Source organism: Bos taurus, chromosome 5 (assembly GCF_002263795.3).
Source record: "Bos taurus isolate L1 Dominette 01449 registration number 42190680 breed Hereford chromosome 5, ARS-UCD2.0, whole genome shotgun sequence".
Lineage (NCBI taxonomy): Eukaryota > Metazoa > Chordata > Mammalia > Artiodactyla > Bovidae > Bos > Bos taurus.
Genome location: NC_037332.1, coordinates 5,107,321 through 5,123,896, shown reverse-complemented (window position 1 = coordinate 5,123,896; position 16,576 = coordinate 5,107,321). Strand labels below are relative to the sequence as shown.

Sequence of the window (16,576 nt, the reverse complement as noted above, 5' to 3'; positions counted from 1 at the left end):
TGACCCTGTACCCGTTTACCTTTTTTTCTCTGTTCTCAAGTTAGCACGCTGAAATGAGCAGTTTGTTTCTCCTTTCTTACTAGTTTTCAAAAAAAAAAGCACATCTTTAAAACTCTTAAATTAGAAATACAAATAAATGCTAATTTTGCAGCACTATGAACTCACAGATCAGTGTGTCTCTCTGTGGCACGTAACTCCCACTGCACCATGTTCCCTGGGGCTGCACACTGCAATATACTTCAAGTGTAATGTAATATGTTAAAGACTCATTAAGATTGCACAATGATTTTTCACTTAACAAACTAAAGACAAACCTTAAAAAAAAGATAAATAGAACTATCTATGTCACTTTTCAAAATAATATATACTATATAATACACTATGAATGTATTGTAAATAAATTTCCTGTCCTTTCCAACATATGCATGCATATAGGAACATGACTTTATAATGTTCATCTACAGACTGCTTTCTTCTCTTAGCAGTACCTCCATTAATGTTTATAAGTGTGATTATAACATCTCAAAATCAATTTATAAATGTAAATTTTGAGCTTTTCTCAAATATTCCCCAAATAATCCAGAGAATTTCCTGAGGTAACTTGTGTGAACCCTAAAAATAATCTTCTGGGCTATTTTTCTCTCTATAAAGCGTCAACTTCTCTCCTTCATGGCCTGTTCTTAGTGCTGTTTAGGGCACAGTGTAACTGTGTTCCCCTTCCCTTCCTAGAGACAGCGTCTTTGCTACTGGTTGTGGCATCTAGTGATCTAGTGTCTGGGAGAAAGATGCCAATGCTTGATGTCGAAGATCTGCACTACGTGTGCCATGTCCTACCCCTATGAATGTAATCGAAGCTAATGGCGATGTGATTTCTGTTCTTAGTGTATCTGGTTTTTTGTTCATTATTCTCTCTTTATATCAAAGCTCTCCCTCTTTCTCCTGGTACTCATGCATTCATCTGCTCATTCATTCAATAAGTACATAGGCTGAGTAATAGGGGGACAGGGCTTCCCAGCTGACTCAGTGGTAAAGACTCTGCCCGCCAGTGCAGGAGACACAGGAGATGTGGTTTCAATCCCTGGGTTGGGAAGATCCCCTGGAAGAGGAAATGGCAACCCACTCCAGTATTCTTGCCTGGAAAATCCCATGGACAGAGGAGCCTAGTGGGCTGCAGTTCATGGATTTGCAAAGAGTCGGAAATGACCAAGCAACTGAGAGCATCAGAGCAGAGCAATACATGCTCAGTTGTTCAGCCAGCCATTTCCTCCTCCAGGGGATCTTCCTGACCCCAGGATCAAAGCCCAGTCTCCCGCATCTCCCACATTGGAAGGCAGATTCTTTACCACTGGTGCCACTTGGGAAACCCAGAACAATAAGGAGATAGGAAACAAAACAGTAATGATCCCTGGCCTCATGGAGCCTCCAATCAAGTAGAAAGAACAGGCATTGAGCTGGTAAACATAACAACAAATATGTAATTTTATTAGGAGGAAGACTACAGATGCTGTGAGGGGGAATGATAATGGAAGTACAGTCTTTGCTGTGGACTCAAGAAAGCTGCTTTCAGGAAGAGAGTCAGTGAGTGGTTGGAAAATGATAGGCTAAAAATCTAGCACCGACTTCCCCAGAATCATCTTCCCCCTGACACTCTGGTCCGTTTTCCTGGAAGTTACCTCGTGTCCCAGCTTCTCTTCTTAGAATGAGCTCATTCTCCATGATTCCTCTGTTCTTTGATAAAAAGGATTCTGACCAGCTGACCCCAGATCTCAACATTTCGAGCTGAGGATAAACAAGTTCTGGAATAAACGCAGTTTCAAATCTATCCATTTTCATACCTTCTTGTACAAGAGGGTTAGAAACAGCTTCTCAGTAAAGATCTAATTATCCAATCTAGGTAATTTTTATAATTGAAGCAACTATTTGATGAAATGTCCTCATTAGAGTGCTCAGATTATTCAATGGTATTCTGTGGTGCAAGGATCACTTAATAGCTTTCACAGTTGTAGAAGAATAATGGATTGAAAGAAGAGAGAAATATTAGTGTTTTTTTCTCTTTCCTCAAACAGGTTTGCTTTTGTTCTTTGAATAATAGGGTTTTCACATGAGGGACAGAGGAAGACTGAGAGATACGGAGGGAAGGAGAGAGGGAGAAGGGGATGAGAAAGAATCAAATGGTTATAGTATTTTCAGTACCAGGGTTTTCAGTCCTTCTCTGCGTCCCCTGGTTTAATGACCTAATATGGATGATATACAGTTATACCCAGTACTTGCATTTTTAGAGCTAGGCAATTGTCTTTCACCTCATCTTTTTGAACTATTTCATTTTTCTTTTATGACATTTCTATGGGCTCTCCTTCTCTATGCTCAGACCAGTGACAGAGGATGGTAATAGGTAATGGGTTGTTTCAAATCAGAAGTTTAGGATGGCCTCATAAAGTCTTCCCCACACATCGGAGTCATTTATAAAAATACATGAAGAAATTATGGATCTTCTGTGTCTTAGGAGAATGGCAGCTAGGAGCCTGGCATTTTTGAACAGCTCATGGGCTTCTGAGCATGGTTCCTGTGTGGAAATAAAAAGATATACATACATAGCTCAGCGAGCTGTCAGTGGAGATGCTGTGAATTAGAGCAGAGCTCAAGAAGGTCACGGAAATTAGAGGGCATTTCTCTGCTCATCACTAAATCTGGGGTTGTTTGTCACCTTGGCACTGTATCATCTTAAATCACCAATTGATCTGAAATATCTTAGAGAAATATTTTGTGTCAAACTGCTTAGGTTTTAACTCCTTTTTCTGTTTTCCCAAGAGACATTTCTTATGGTTTAAAGCTTCCTGAAAAGTCACCTTGTTGTATCACTGAATTCTGCTGTGTTGTTGAATTTTTCATGTGCTTTCCTATATGTGCTCCTACTGTGGTCACTGAAGTGAGAAGTCAGGAGAATGGGGGCAGAAAAGGTAGATGTAAATGCATGTGCTGACCGTGAGACAGCCCTTCAGTTCTGGGTGCTGTCAGGTGGGGATGTTACGGGGGCTTATGTCTCTTCCACTGGGCAAGATGCGAGAGATCCTACGGCTTCAAAACACTCCTATATCCCTGCTCTAACACCTCTCTCTCCTCCCTGTTTCTCACCGCCTACACTTAGGGAAACAATTCTGTGGACTGTCAGTCTTTCAGCAATGAGAAAGATGATAGCAAGACGTCATCCCAGGATCTGGAAAGCCTTGTTAAAAAAAAAAAAAAAAAAAGACTATTCACAGCTCAAGCAAAATTTTGCCTCTCATTAAAAAAAAATAAAAATAAAATTCCTCTAATTGTTCAATCAGTTAGTATTGTAGAAACCTGGAACCTCTTTATGAAATGCAGTATACCTAAATGGACTTACTTTAGTGTTTTGTTGGTATAATTGCAAGTGTATTTCATCCAAAAAAAGTATCAGTCCCACGGATTGATCAGTTATTATCTGCCACACACTCAGAGCTTAGTATCTTCTATGCAATCTTACTTCATCCTTACAATAACCCTCTAAGTACAAATGTTGCTATTACTCTTGTATTACAGATAGAGAAGCTGAGGTTTAGAGAGCATGCAATAACACATTTATATGGCTAGGAAGTTGGTAAAGCCAGAATGGAAACTGGCATCTGGGCCCTAATTACAAATTTCATCCTCACAGAATTAGCATTAACTGACAAATTTGGGGAAGGCATTTGGTTGCTTCCAAGAGGAAGATGTTTTTGAAGTAAGAATGTTATCAAATGCAAGTTCATGGACTAATACATAGTGAGACCAAACAGACAGAATCATCAGCGTTTGGAGCAGAAAGTGAAACGGTTAGTTGCTCACTAGTGTCAACTCTTTTGCGGCCCCACGGACTGTAGCCCACCAGGCTTCTCTGTCCATGGGATTTCCCGGGCAAGAATACTGGAGTGGGTCGCCATTTCCTTCTTCGGGGGATTTTCCCTACCCAGGCATTGAACCATGTCTCCTGCCTTGGCAGGCAGATTCTTTACCACTGCACCACCTGGAGCAGAGAGAAAGGTTTATTTCAGGGCTATACGAGGAGATGCGTGACCTGTGCTTAGAAACCCTGGGCTTGCTATGGTTTTCAGGGTAAAGTTCTTATAGGCAAAATTTGGGTTGAGGGCTGCAGGGAGTCTAACTTTCTTCTGATGGCTTTGTGGTGAGGTAACAGGGCGTGTTCCAGGAATCTTGTGTTCAGCCTGAATGTACCATCCTCTACCTGGAGGGTGGGGCAGAGTTCCAGCAGAAAATCTCGAAAATATTGCTCTGTATATCCCTTGAGGGGGACCCAGGACTCTGCCCCATCCTGCACTCCTTTTTCTTGACTGTTTCTCCTTTGTTTCTGCATTACCTCCTGTCCCTAGTTAGTAACTGTTTGAATCTGCTGTTTGGAACTCAGGGAAGATCTAGGAGGCTGAAACCTTATTTTCCTACAAACAGGAAATGGGGGACACAGAAAGGGTTTGTGCCTGGGAGGACCCCAAAGGGTTCTGGTAGCTTTCAAGAATGTTGTAGAATTTTCTTCTGAAGCATTAAGGGGAAATATTCGTGCTTGTTAGTTTTGTGCCTGATGTGTATATAATAAGATAAGTACAGAATGCAGTTTATGTTATGCCGGTTTTGTAACAAGAACACATTGTAGGATTCTTAGATTGGAAAAATAAACTGTCCGGAGATGAGTAAGAATCCAGATCACCTTAATAATACCTCTGTGCTTTCTAGGTATTTTTAAGTTATTTTTGTTCAATATAAGGATGTAAGTAGAACATATTCAATGGCCATAAGAGCAAAAAAAAAAAAAAAAAATCCTCACAATCTTCCTGGAGAAAGCTTTCATTATTACTTTCATTTTATGTACTAAAGAACAGACATATTGAAATATGTCAGTACTAATTGTACAATAAGTTAACATTTATTGAGCACTTAATATGTGCCAGGTTGCCAGGTAGTCATCTAATTTTCACAATAACTCTATGAAGTAATTACTCCCATGTTACAGATGATCATAAAGCTTAGACAGAGTTACATGCGTACCTTTCCCAAGGTCATTCCAGATCTAATAGCCAGAACAAAAGCCACTATCTATCTCTAGAATCTGTGCTCCCAGTCACTCTGTAGCATGGCCTCTCCTTCTACATACACTACTGTATTTACAATTTACCCACACTAGATGTTGCCATTAAATAATTATTATATTTACCTTCTGGAGTTTCTTTCCATGGTGACCAAAATTCATAGCTCTGGCATTAATTTCTTTCATTATTCAGTTAGTTCAGTAGCATTTTTGGTTTTTATTTCCTTCAGAACAGAACTATTATGATGTTATTCATTCATTCACTTATTCAGTCATTTTCAAGTTCATTCATTAATTTATTCAATAAATAGTGATCCAGCCTGCACTGTAAGGTACTAGCTATAATCCACTTGGCTAGGCATTTGGGAGAGTTACAAAGTCTCTATGAATACATTAAAGAACCCACAGCTTAAGGGAAGGGTCAGTGTAATGGAGTAAAACAAAGTCAAGTTGAAGAGCTAACTTGACCATGATTCAGGGTAAGGTATTTCTGTAACATAGTTGAGAACTAAGCCATGTAGGAGTTAAAAGAAGGGATGCATTTTTATCAAGATAGAGGTCAGGAAAGATTCATAAAGGAAATGGAATTGAGACGGAATTAAAGCTGTCCTAAAGGATGAATATTTGCCATCGAAAATGTTTCATTCAGAAAAGACCTTAGAGACTTTGAACCTAATTCTCTCATCTTAAAGAACATTAATTTATTTCCCAAGGTCACTCGCTCTCATCTGTAACCCTTTCTTCAGTTCCAAATCTGGATGCTTGCTTAATACTTCCCCCCTCCTTTGGCTTTGCTTAGTACTATTTTTACAAATAGTTTAGACAGATTGTCTTGAATTCAGTATTGCTTACCTTGCTCACATCTTAAATACTCTCAAGAGGCGAATAAAATAAAGCAGACCTTTAATATTAATTAGTAAAAAATCATTAAGGAAAAGTAATGCTGACTAGGCACACCTAAAGCAGAGTCTGATAGATTTAGTGCCAAGTCAGGCTTGGAAGCGAAGAGAAAGTAGCAGATGGAGTTTTATGCTGGTAAGAACAGCAGGTGGGAAACAGGTAATAGCAAACAGATGGGCCCCATAATATAGAAAGACCACCAGCATCACATTTTCCACTGCTTTGTTCCCAAATAGTAGTGAGATTCAATAGACAGTTCATTGCAAGCAGCCTATGGAGCACAAACTCTAACAGGTATAATGCTGGCACCATGAGAGGAAGGTACGAGCTCTGTACTGAGGTTCAAGAAAAGTAGAAAACACAAAACAAGTGCAAAAAGAGAGCAGTTGAATGAAAAAAAAGGGACAAATAAATGCTAAAAGAGAAATACAAATAAAGCGTTCATGGAGGAGGTAGCACTCAAGATGAATCTGATGGGTGGGCCAGAAAAGCAAAAGGAAATGTTCAGAGTTAGGTAAATGCTTAGAGAAGATTTACTTAATTGCAAATGGCAGATAGAGATAAGCAAATATATGTCATGGACAGCTGTGCAATAGGGTGGAGGAGGACCATAGTCATCACTGAATGGCTGGGAATGTCACTTAAAACTTTTTCTCTTTCCATCTTTTCATGTCTAAAATGAACTAGTTCCTACAGTCTCTTCTGAGTTTAGGGGTAGGTAAAATCACTGCAGATGGTGACTGCAGCCATGAAATTAAAAGATGCTTACTCCTTGGAGGAAAGTTATGACCAACCTAGATAGCATATTCAAAAGCAGAGACACTACTTTGCCAACAAAGGTCCGTCTAGTCAAGACTATGGTTTTTCCAGTGGTCATGTATGGATGTGAGAGTTGGACTGTGAAGAAAGCTGAGCACCAAAGAATTGATGCTTTTGAACTGTGGTGTTGGAGAAGACTCTTGAGAGTCCCTTGGACTGCAAGGAGATCCAACCAGTCCATTCTGAAGGAGATCAGCCCTGGGATTTCTTTGGAAGGAATGATGCTGAAGCTGAAACTCCAGTACTTTGGCCACCTCATGCGAAGAGTTGACTCATTGGAAAAGACTCTGATGCTGGGAGGGATTGGGGGCAGGAGGAGAAGGGGACAAGAGGGGATGAGATGGCTGGATGGCATCACTGACTCAATGGACATGAATTTGGGTGAACTCCAAGAGTTGGTGATGGACAGGGAGGCCTGGCATGCTGCAATTCATGCGGTCACAGAGTCAGACATGACTGAGTGGCTGAACTGAACTGAACTGAACCTGTAATCTAGAATCTTCATAAATATCTTACACTAGTATTTCCCAAAGTATGGAACAGTATTTGCTACCTGTGGAATATGTATTTCAAGTGGTATATATGTAATATTTATACCAAAGAATGGCAAGGAGAAATAAGAAAGCCTTCCTCAGTGATCAATGCAAAGAAATAGAGGAAAACAATAGAATGGGAAAGACTAGGGATCTCTTCAAGAAAATTAGAGATACCAAGGGAACATTTCATGCAAAGATGGGCTCAATAAAGGACAGAAGTGGTTTGGACCTAACAGAAGCAGAAGATATAAAGAAGAGGTGGCAAGAATACACAGAAGAACTGTACAAAAAAGATCTTCATGACCCAGATAATCACAATGGTGTGATCACTCACCTAGAGCCAGACATCCTGGAATGGGAAGTCAGGTGGGCCTTAGGAAGCATCACTACAAACAAAGCTAGTGGAGGTGATGGAATTCCAGTTGAGCTATTTCAGATCCTAAAAGATGATGCTGGGAAAGTGCCACACTCAATATGCCAGCAAATTTGGAAAACTCAGCAGTGGTCACAGGACTGGGAAAGGTCAGTTTTCATTCCAATCCCAAAGAAAGGCAATGCCAAAGAATGCTCAACCTACCGCACAATTGCACTCCTCTCACACACTAGTTAAGTAATGCTCAAAATTCTCTAAGCCAGGCTTCAGCAATACATGAACCGTGAACTTCCAGATGTTCAATCTGGTTTTAGAAAAGGAAGAGAAACCAGAGATGAAATTGTCAACATCCATTGGATCATTGAAAAAGTGAAAGAGTTCTGGAAAAGCATCTACCTCTGCTTTATTGACTATGCCAAAGCCTTTGACTGTGTGGATCACTACAAACTGTAGAAAATTCTTCAAGAGTTGGGAACGAGACCACCTGACTCCTGAGAAATCTGTATGCAGGTCAAGAAGCAACAGTTAGAACTGGACATGGAACAACAGACTGTTTCCAAATCGGGAAAGGAGTACGTCAAGGCTGTATATTGTCACCCTGCTTATTTAACTTATATTCAGAGTCTATCATGAGAAACGCTGGGCTGGATGAAGCACAAGTTGGAATCAAGATTACTGGGAGAAATATCAATACCCTCAGATATGCAGATGACATCAGCCTTGTGGCAGAAAGTGAAGGAGAACTAAAGAGCCTCTTGATGAAAGTGAAAGAGGAGAGTGAAAAAGTCAGCTTAAAACTCAACATTCAGAAAAAAAGATCATGGCATCTGGTCCCATCACTTCTTGACAAATAGATGGGGAAACAATGGAAACAGTGAGAGACTTTATTTTCTTGGGCTCCAAAATGACTGCAGATGGTGACTGCAGCCATGAAATTAAGAGATGCTTGCTCCTTGGAAGACAAGTTATGACCAAACTAGATAGCATATTAAAAAGCAGAGGCATTATTTTGCCAACAAAGGTCCATCTAGTCAAAGCTATGGTTTTTCCAGTAGTCATATATGGATGTGAGAGTTGGACTATACAGAAAGCTGAGCACTGAAGAATTGATGCTTTTGAACTGTGGTGTTGGGGAAGACTCTTGAGAGTCCCTTCGACAGTAAGGAGATCCAACCAGTCCATCCTAAAGGCAATCAATCATGAATATTCATTGGAAGGACTGATGCTGAAGCTGAAACTCCAATACTTAGGCCACCTCATGTGAAGAACTGTTTTGAATAGACCCTGGTGCTGGGAAAGATTGAAGGTGGGAGGAGAAGGGGATGACAGAGGATGAGATGGTTGGGTGGCATCACCAACTCAATGGACATGAGTTTGAGTAAATTCCGGGAGTTGGTGATAGACAGGGAAGCGTGGCGTGCTGCAGTCCATGGTGTCGCAAAGAGTCAGACATGACTGAGCAACTGAACTGAACTGATATGTAATACTTATGTTAATAATTATAATTTATAAGGCTTACTTCTATTTAAAGCAAGTGATACTGACTTCCAGGTTTTTTTTATTTTGTAGCATTAAAAGTTTTTGCTTAAAATTTCTATTTAAGTGAAAAATGTGTACTAAGTTGTAGAAATGCTTATTGTGCAGGGATTTCTCTCCAAAAGAGAAGATAATCCCAAAGATTATGCTCTGATTGTCATGCAATATATTAACCAGTTTTGAGTCTAATTTAGCCAATCATATTCCAGAATTTTTTCTTTGACTGACATCAGTGTTTAGTATCTTTCTTTGAACTATATATGAAACCTTGCTGGGTTCCTCATAAATTAATCTTTCCCATGCTTGCTATGTATTTGCATTGAATTATAGTTGCAGCTTTTCAAAAATTATGCTTTTGCATACAATGTATTAGGGTTTAAGCAAAACCACATGTACATTTATTTATATATGTTTATTAATAATATATTAATTACAAGGACTTAAACTTACTGTACTCTGGGAGCCGGTTAAGAGGTCTAGGTAAGAGTGCACACTTGCTTCTGTGTCTGCTTCTGGCACCTGACTCCACAGGCAGTTGGGAAAAGAAGGATGTGAAGCAGGGTCAGAACAGACAGGCTGGATGAAGGTGAAGCTGGTGCCTTCCATCATGGAGCTAACTACGCATCTGGTCCAGGAATCAGGGAAGCTGCCAGCAGAAGGATCTGGCAGGGGCCCAGCTGCTGTCCCAGGCCAACATGGTGAGCCTGTAGATAAGTAAAAACACGCTTTAGTGCCAACAGCTCTTGGTGCCCTGTTGGTGTAGTTGCTGCTGTTCAGTTGCTCAGTTGTGTCCAACTCTTTGCAACCCCATGAACTGCAGCACACTAGGCTTCCCTGTCCTTCACTATCTTCCAGAATTTGCTCAAACTCATGCCCATTGAGTCAGTGATGCCATCCAACCACCTCATTCTCTGTCATCCCCTTCTCATCCTGTCCTCAGTCTTTCCCAGCATCAAGGTCTTTTCCAGTGAATTGACTCTTCATATCAAGTGGCCAAAGTATTGGAGCTTCAGCATCAGTCCTTCCAATGAATATTCAGGATTATTTCCTTTAGGATGGACTGGTTGGATCTCCTTACAGTCCAAGGGACTCTCAGGACTCTTCTCCAACACCACAGTTCAAAAGCATCAATTCTTTGGTGCTTAGCCTTCTTTACAGTTCAACTCTCACACCCATACATGACTACTGAAAAACCATAGCTTTGAGTATACGGACTTTTGTCAGCAAAGCAACGTCTCTGCTTTTTAATACACTGTCTAAGTTTGTCATAGCTTTTCTTCCAAGGAGCAAGTGTTTTTTAACTTCAAGGCTGCAGTCACCACCTGTAGTGATTTTGGAGTCTAAGAAAATAAAATTGTCATTGTTTCCACATTTTTGTCCTGTGCCCATCTTACAAGCATAAAGGAAACAAGTTGGCCACTGCTCCTCTTCTACTTTCTTAATCTCGTGCAAAATCTCTCTTGAGGCCTAACTCCGTGGGTAGAGAAGGGAATTCTGGAAAACATAGTTCCAATGTAGCCAAGTTGACATCATACAGAACAATCACATACTATTCCTCATAAAATTTGGTGGGATGGGGAGTTCACAGATGCCTGAAAGCCCACTGACAGATAGCCTATGTGCTATAAAAATCCTGGATTACTACAAATCCCTTTCTTAGTTGGACATGATAATATGAATGGTATCAACGACTCATTCATATAAGAAAACACTGCCATTCAAATTTAGGCTTATCAGTGTCAATAAGTTTTAATAACTGAAAGGGTGTATCATATTTGTTGCCTTTATAATTTCCTCTTTATCCCAGAGCAAGAATTTTTAGAAGTTTGCTAGTCTCCTCTTTGATACTAAACAGTCACATTCTTAAAAATGGTTGTTCTTTTTCAAATGTAAGCTTTGTTTTCCAATTTTCTAAGCACATGCACATATTATTACAGGTTTATCATATGTGCCATGGACGTTAGTTAAAATTAATTATATAAAATAAATGAGTATAATAAAATTAATTATATAAAATAAATGAGAAAAAAATAAATAAATTTTTTTTCTTTGTTATCTAATGTTTCTGATATTTTTAAGCCATAGGATTGTGGAAGATACTCTTACTCTTTCTGGATTTTTCAACTTCTTAACTATTGGGTGCCTCTTCATGCCTACCCTTGCATCTTGGTTTTGAGTCAGTAGGAAACATTTTAATTAGATGGTCTCTTGATCTTTTGACCAATGTTCAGCTCCACAGAAAGGAAAGGAAGCAGCCCCTTCTGATCTGCTCACTGCTCAGTGGAAAGGCTGTCTGTTACAGAGCTAGACAATAACAGCAAGATGTAGGGGGTTTAATGCGGTGCTGCTTTATTGCTATGGGAACGTGGATAACTCTCTGAGAGTTGTTTTCACAAAGAAACTGCTTGGTGAGATTTCACTGAACATTTCCATTTTCATTGTCAGCTGGTTCTGAGAATCTCACATCTTACAGTGGACTATGATGACACGGGTTTACATGTACATAAATAATAAAGAAAGAAATCTTTATCTCTCTGTTGTTGTTGTTTAGTGGTTAAGTCATATCTGACTTTTTTGCAACCCCATGAACTATATAGCCCATAAAGCTCCTCTCTCCATGGGATTTCCCAGGTAAGAATACTGGAGTGGGTTACCATTTCCTTCTCCAGGGGATCTTCCCAACCCGGGGATGAAAGCTGCATCTCCTGCATTGGCAGGTGGATTCTTTACCACTGAGCCACCAGGGAAGCCCATCTCTTTACCCATTTTTAGTTTTTTACCTGAGATGTCCATACTTCCTGGTACCCTAAAAACATTATGATGGGGGCAGAAATCAGCAATTGATGGCATCAGGGTAAGAAGTTATTTTAGTTATTTTTCAAAATCTAGTCATTCAAAGATTATGACTATTGGAAAATAATTCTTATAACATTATTGTTGTTTAGTCACTAAGTTGTATCTGACTCTTTCTGACCCCATGGACTGCAGTACACAAGGCTTCCCTATTCTTTACTATCTCTAGAATTTACTCAAACTCATGTCCATTGAATCAACGATGACATCCAACCATCTCATCTCATCCTCTGTTGTCCCCTTCTCCTCCTGCCCTCCATCTTTCACAGCATCATGGTCTTTTCCAGTGAGTTGGCCCTTCACATCAGGTGGCCAAAGTATTGGAGCTTCAGCTTCAGCATCAGTCCTTCCAGTGAAGATGCAGGGTTGATTCCTTTAGGATTGACTGGTTTGATTACCTTGCAGTCCAAGGGACTCCCAAGAGTCTTCTCCAACACTACAGTTCGAAAGCATCAATTCTTTGGTGCTTAGCCTTCTTTCTGGTCCAACTCTCACATCCATACATCTATAACATAGCAAGTTCAGTTCAGTCGCTCAGTTGTTTCCAACTCTTTGAGACCCCATGAACCACAGCACGCCAGGCCTCCCTGTCTATCACCAACTCCCGGAATCCACCCAAACTCATGTCCATTGAGTCAGTGATGCCATCCAACCATCTCATCCTGTCATACCCTTCTCCTCCTGCCTTCAATCTTTCCCAGCACCAGGGTCTTTTCAAATGAGTCAGTTCTTTGCATCAGGTGGCCAAATATTGGAGTTTCAGCTTCAACATCAGTCCTTCCAGTGAACACCCAGGACTGATCTCCTTTAGGATGGACTGGTTGGATCTCCTTGCAGTCCAAGGGACTCTCAAGAGTTTTCTCCAAAACCACAGTTCAAACGCATCAATTCTTCTGCGCTCAGCTTTCTTTATAGTCCAACTCTCACAACCATACATGACTACTGGAAAAACCATAGCCTTGACTAGATGGACTTTGTTGACAAGGTAATGTCTCTGTTTTTTTAATATGCTATCTAGGTTGGTCATAACTTTCCTTCCAAGGAGTAAGTGTCTTTTAATTTTATGGCTGCAGTCACCATCTGCAGTAATTTTGGAGCCCAAGAAAATAAAGTCAACCACTGTTTCCACTGTTTCCCCATCTATTTCCCATGAAGTGATGGGACCAGATGCCATGATCTTAGTTTTCTGAATGTTGAGCTTTAAGCCAACTTTTTCACTATCCTCTTTCACTTTCATCAAGAGGCTCTTTAGTTCTTCTTCACTTTCTGCCATAAGGGTGGTGTCATCTGCATATGTGAGGTTATTGATATTTCTCCCAGCAATCTTGATTCCAGCTTATGCTTCATCCAGCCCAGCGTTTCTCATGATGTACTCTGAATATAAGTTAAATAAGCAGGGAGACAATATACAGCCTTGACAGACTCCTTTTCCTATTTGGAACCAGTCTGTTGTTCCATGTTCAGTTCTAACTGTTGCTTCTTGACCTGCATACAGGTTTCTCAAGAGGCAGGTCAGGTGGTCTGGTATTTCCATCTCTTTCAGAATTTTCCACAGTTTTGTGATTCACACAGTCAAAGCTTTTGGCATAGTCAATAAAGCAGAAATAGATGTTTTTCTGGAACTCTCTTGCTTTTTTGATGACCCAGCAAATGTTGGCAATTTGATCTCTGGTTCCTCTGCCTTTTCTAAAACCAGCTTGAACATCTGAAAGTATTGCTTAAGCCTGGCTTGGAGAATTTTAAGCATGAATTTACTAGTGTGTGAAATGAGTGAAATTGTGTGGTAGTTTGAGCATTCTTTGGCATTGCCTTTCTTTGGGATTGGAATGAAAACTGACGTTTTCCAGTCCTGTGGCCACTGATGAGTTTTCCAAATTTGCTGACATATTGAGTGCAGCACTTTCCCAGCATCATATTTTGGGATTTGAAATAGCTCAACTGGAATTCCATCACCTCCACTAGCTTTGTTCATAGTGATGCTTCCTAAGGCTCACTTGACTTCACATTCCAGGATGTCTGGCTCTAGGTGAATGATCACACCATCAAGATTATCTGGATCATGAAGGTCTTTTTTGTATAGTTCTTCTGTGTATTCTTGCCACCTCCTCTTAATATCTTCTGCTTCTGTTAGGTCCACACCTTTTCTGTCCTTTACTGAGCCCATCTTTGCGTGAAATGTTCCCTTGGTATCTCTAATTTCAGTTGTGGATGTGACTGGTGATAGAAGCAAGGTCCGATGCTGTAAAGAGCAATATTACATAGGAACCTGGAATGTTAGGTCCATGAATCAAGGCAAATTGGAAGTGGTCAAACAGAAGATGGCAAGACTGAACACAGACATTCTAGGAATCAGTGAACTAAGATGGACTGGAGTGGCTGAATTTAACTCAGATGACCATTATATATACTACTGTGAGCAGGAATCCCTTAGAAGAAATGGAGTAGCCATCATGGTCAACAAAAGATTCCGAAATGCACTACTTCGATGCAATCTCAAAAACGACAGAATGATCTCTGTTCGTTTTCAGGGCAAACCATTCAATATCATGGTAATCCAAGTCTATGCCCCAACCAGTAATGCTGAAGAAGCTGAAGTTGAATGTTTCTATGAAGACCTACAAGACCTTTTAGAACTAACACCCCGAAAAGATGTCCTTTTCATTATAGGGGACTGGAATGCAAAAGTAGGAAGTCAAGAAATACCTGGAGTAACAGGCAAATTTGGCCCTGGAGTACAGAATGAAGCAGGGCAAAGGCTAATAGAGTTTTGCCAAAAGAACGCACTGGTCATAGCAAACACCTTCCAACAACACAAGAGAAGACTCTATACATGGACATCACCAGATGGTCAACACCAAAATCAGATTGATTATATTCTTTACAGCCAAAGATGGAGAAGCTCTATACAGTCAGCAAAGACAAGACCGGGAGCTGACTGTGGCTCAGAACATGAACTCCTTATTGCCAAATTCAGACTTAAATTGAAGAAAGTAAGGAAAACCACTAGACCATTCAGGTATGACCTAAATCAAATCCCTTATGATTATACAATGGAAGTGAGAAATAGATTTAAGGGACTAGATCTGATAGATAGAGTGCCTGATGAACTGTGGACTGAGGTTTGTGACATTGTACAGGAGACAGGGATCAAGACCATCCCCAAGAAAAAGAAATGCAAAAAAGAAAAATGGCTGTCTGGCGAGGCCTTACAAATAGCTGTGAAAGGAAGAGAGAAAAGCAAAGGAGAAAAGGAAAGATATAAGCATCTGAATGCAGAGTTCCAAAGAATAGCAAGAAGAGATAAGAAAGCCTACCTCAGTGATCAGTGCAAAGAAATAGAGGAAAACAATAGAATGGGAAAGAACAATAGAATGAGATCTCCAAGAAGATTAGAGATACCCAGGGAACATTTCATGCAAAGATGGGCTCAATAACATAGAAAACAAGAAAGCAAACAAGGGGGCCTCGGCTCTCGCCTGTGATCTAAAAGGAAAGCTTCTTTTATGTAGCTTATCTGTGATATTTTATTGATAATTTCACCCTGGAGAAGGAAATGGTAACCCATTCCAGCATTCTTGCCTGGAAAAGTCCATGGACAGAGGAGCCTGGCGGGCTGCAGTCCACGGGGTTACATGACTGAGCATGTGTGCATGAAGGTGGAGGGTGATGGGTTGGTAGCAATAAACTGGTAGAACTAAAAAAAAAAAAAGATATTTTCTTAGTTTTCATATAAGATGACCTAACTTATTTATTAGTCATAAATCTATGCCTAGCATAGCACCCTACCATAGGCAATACTAAACAAAGAAACAAAATCCCTGCTGAATGAGAAAGGAACAGAAGGAACAAATGAGTGAAACATGTTCACAATGTTGTATTTGCTCTTTTAGCTACCCTACCATTTCAAAATCAGTTAGCAAATTGACTCTTAGAGCACCTTTCTGATACTGAGACCTAGCCACAATCAGTACCATTCCCATCACAATCAATACCATGGTTGATGCTAAGAGTGCTCATTATCTGGCCAGACTACAGCATTCCACAAATGATCTGGAGTCCAGATGTTCTGGCCCATCTTCAAGAGACCTAAGTAACTCTAGAAAACCGAAATCATATTACCACTGTCACTGACGATCCCAACCTCTCTGAGGTCTCCTCTTCATTGCCTCATCCTGAAGCCCTATAAACCTCTCCCTCTACTGAGCACCAGGCTTCCCTGGTGGCTCAGCAGTAAGGAATCTGCCTGTGATGCAGAAGACGCAGGACACCCTGGTTCGATCCCTGGGTGGGCAAGATTCCCTGGAGGAGGGCGTGGTGACCCACTCCAGCATTTTTGCTTGGGAAATCCCATGGACAGAGGAACGTGGCAGGCTCCAGTTCTGTAGTTTCACAAAGAGTCAGACCTGACTGAAGCAACTGAGCACACACGCCCACACTGAACGCCAACTAGGCTGTTCATCT

General features: G+C 40.5%; 1 long non-coding RNA gene across 1 annotated transcript in view; it reads right to left on the bottom strand.

Moving 5' to 3' along the window:
- The window catches only part of LOC107132452 (uncharacterized), a 92,072-nt gene that overhangs the window by 63,323 nt on the left and 12,173 nt on the right, over nucleotides 1-16,576 (bottom strand). Inside the window, exon 2 of the long non-coding RNA XR_009494438.1 lies at nucleotides 9,713-9,966. This is a non-coding gene — a long non-coding RNA (uncharacterized lncRNA). The remainder of the gene's footprint in view (nucleotides 1-9,712; nucleotides 9,967-16,576) is intronic.